Source organism: Asparagus officinalis, chromosome 4 (genome assembly GCF_001876935.1).
Source record: "Asparagus officinalis chromosome 4, Aspof.V1, whole genome shotgun sequence".
Taxonomy (NCBI): Eukaryota; Viridiplantae; Streptophyta; class Magnoliopsida; order Asparagales; family Asparagaceae; genus Asparagus; species Asparagus officinalis.
This window is the reverse complement of record NC_033797.1, coordinates 88,105,791-88,109,000: the sequence shown is the minus strand read 5'-3', so window position 1 is coordinate 88,109,000 and position 3,210 is coordinate 88,105,791.

Here is a 3,210-nt window from a genome sequence, read left to right as displayed (position 1 = left end):
CGGCCTGGGGTGGGTCTGAGGTGTGCGGTGTTATCGAGATTATTGATTGTTTTCCAGGCTCGCGCCAGTGTCTTGTTTCGGCCTGGGGTGGGTCTGAGGTGAGGTGATATCGAGATTATTATTTGTTTTCCAGGCTCGCGCCAGCGTCTTGTTTCGGCCTGGGGTGGGTCTTTTTATACATAGATCGGGATTAATATTTAATTATTTACAATTCGAGACATATGGTATATACATGAGGGTTTCCTTGTTTGGATTATTTCGCTCGACGTACTACGTCTCTTGTTGTAGATTTTTAAGTATTCATTCCATCTATTGTATGCCCTTGTGACTTGGATGATTAGACTGATCGCTAGCTGCATGATCCCGTTACCTGATCGATTCTGGATGTTTTTATGTTATCATGATTTAGTAGTATTCTCATGTTGATTTGTGAATTTCAGTTGTACGTTCTTTTGTTGTTTCTATTATCGTATCGTTTTTCGCATTGGATTTTCGTTCGTTCTATTTTTCTTTGTGGGTCGGGGCTTGCCGTGCGTCATGCACCTGACGTACACCTGTTTTCTCTGGTGTACGTCAGACTTAGGAGAAGAACAGGTTCAACAGGAGCCAGAAGATTCTCAGCAGGAGTGCCTTGTAGATGGAGCAGAAGAAGGAGTCGAAGCCTATTCTTGATGGTTCCACTTTACTTTTGTAGTTCATTCTTTTTCTATTGATCGATGTATTTTTGTATCTCCTCAGCATTCATTTGTTCAGTTTTGTATAAGGGTACGTTTGACCCATATTTTATGTCTGGGATGATTTACCATTGATGATATGTCTATTTTTATTCTGGGTTGTCTTTATATTCTCGCTATGTGTGATCGGGGACCTGTGACTTCGCATTGTTTTTATTTCCAGACGCTTAGCGTATTAGATTGAGAAGACGGGGTCTAGCACTTATCTCTCCTCAGTCTAATACGTCGCGGGCTTGCTCGCGTCCCGATTCCCGGGTATTTTGGGAAGCGGGGCGTGACAATTCCTCCGGCTCTCATCGATCATCATGGACAATCCCTTGGTACCTTATCAGGAATAAACCCAAGGCATAATCCTTTGGTCGACTCCCACAATCACTACTCGACCATAAAGGGGTTATGAAGATCTAGGCACCTACATAAGATCTAGGCACCCAACCTCAGGGTTGCCACTCTGCCAAAAGGTATTCATAAACCAAAGCTATGAATATTGAATATATGGCTAATACTTAATTGATCTAAAAACTTAAGCGGTCATCTATCAAGTTTTGGTCAATTAAACACTCCGCCAAACTAAAGCACCAAGTGAACTAGTTATCATAAGTCCCCCAGCATGGGTCGACACATCACGACTAACTCACTTTAGCCAACATCTCAAACAAAAGCAAAGCTACAAAGCTAAAAGAACATAAACAATGAAGGTAAGCTCAAGAATGAGGAAAAAATTAAAAGTTTTATTCAATAAGAGTAAACGTCATTACAAACTTCTCTATAAAAAAAGAAAAGAAAAAAATTTGAATGATGCAGGTCTTCAAAGCTCTCGACCAGACTCGGGAGTTAGAATTTGCGGACTTCTGGTGGCAGCAATTGTAGAAGATTCCCTAAGGATCCTAATAACAGGCTCGACCTCATCCTCATTCGCTAATAAATCTAACCCACCTATAATTCTCTCGACATCTTTCAACAAGTCAAGACAACAGGAGATACAGGAAGGATAAAAGTGATCTGGAATGGGATGGAAAGTCACGGGGCACTAAGGAGGTGAAGTAATCAACCTCAGCTTTACATGCTATGGCTACTTCGGCCTTCCCTTTAGAGCTATGATGCCAGTCGTCGACCACCTTCTTTTTATGCTACTCCAAATCCATATGAGCGAGCCGGTCCTCTAATTTCTCAATAAGGGACAAAGACATCTGAAGCTTCGAGAGACAGATGACATGATCGAGCCTCTGCCTCAGCCGTCGTCTTGCGCTGATTTTCGGACTCGACCTATGACCGTAGGTGAACCATCTCCCTTTAAAGGTCCTCGGTGGTCCCCACAAGCTTGGATAACTAGATTTGAAAGCCCTTAAGGAGCTCTTCCTTGTCATCCAGACTCCGGCGCTAAGCGCCTTCTTTATAAGTCAATTCGACCTCCAAGACAGTGACTCTCTTCTCTACCTCTTCCTTGGCCGACTTCTTCCTCGCCAGCCCTCCTTTGCATTCTAGGGAACACTCAAGTTGATTGAATAGGGCGTTTCCCAGCGAAGTCCCCCGAGCTAGACAAGCTTGATGTATGCCAACACTTGGCATATCCTCCAAAATCCTCCCGTCAACACCATTCTCTATCTGGTTTGATGGAGTTTCAGCTCTCCCCTCGACACCATCGTTCACCCCAATTGGCTCCTTGCAAGGGTGACGAGATGCCTCAAGAATAATACTAGGGCTGACAGCATCCTCCTCGATATCTAGGGCCGTTGTCCCCCTATCAGGAGAAGACTCTTCTACCAGTCCTACATTTTTCAAGCGGTTAAACTGAGTTATCAGTGGACCCATCCCAGCTAATGGGGAACTCACAACTGGTCCGATCGGATGTCGCCTCTTGACTCTTGTTCGCCTCCTCAATTCAGAAATAATGTTAGCTACTTGAGGCATCAAGACGGCCACCTTCTCAGTGCTAAAAGCCCCCCTCAGCTTCTTATGGGGTCTAATGGTGGAGTTCGCCCCCTCGATCCCTATATTCCTTTTGCGACTTTCCACTGACAGAGGAACGGGGATCGCCCTTGCTTAGGAGCCAGTGGAAGATAAGATCATAGATATGCCCGCCGTCTGGAGTAACACATCAACAAATAGAACATCGATCTCTCTCGCGGCCTGACATAAGAATGGATGTTTTCTTGATCCCTAATCTCGAAAACACTAAGGGTGACTGGGCTTAAAATGTCTTCATTCGCCTCCAGCCAGCCTGAGCAGGCGAAGACGGAATCGCCACCATAAACCCACATGAATTGCCTCCTCTAATCCTCATCCAACTCCAAAGAATCAGAAACAAGCTAGAACTCACCACGATAGTGGAAAGAGTAGTGCGGGTCATTTTCAGCCAACCCCACGCTGATCAAATGCCCAAGCAATCTCAAGCTTGGTTGGACTCTAACATGATGGTAAATGATAATGAAACCCACCAAAACCCCCACTGTGTTCAGATAGAACTAAGAAGGGG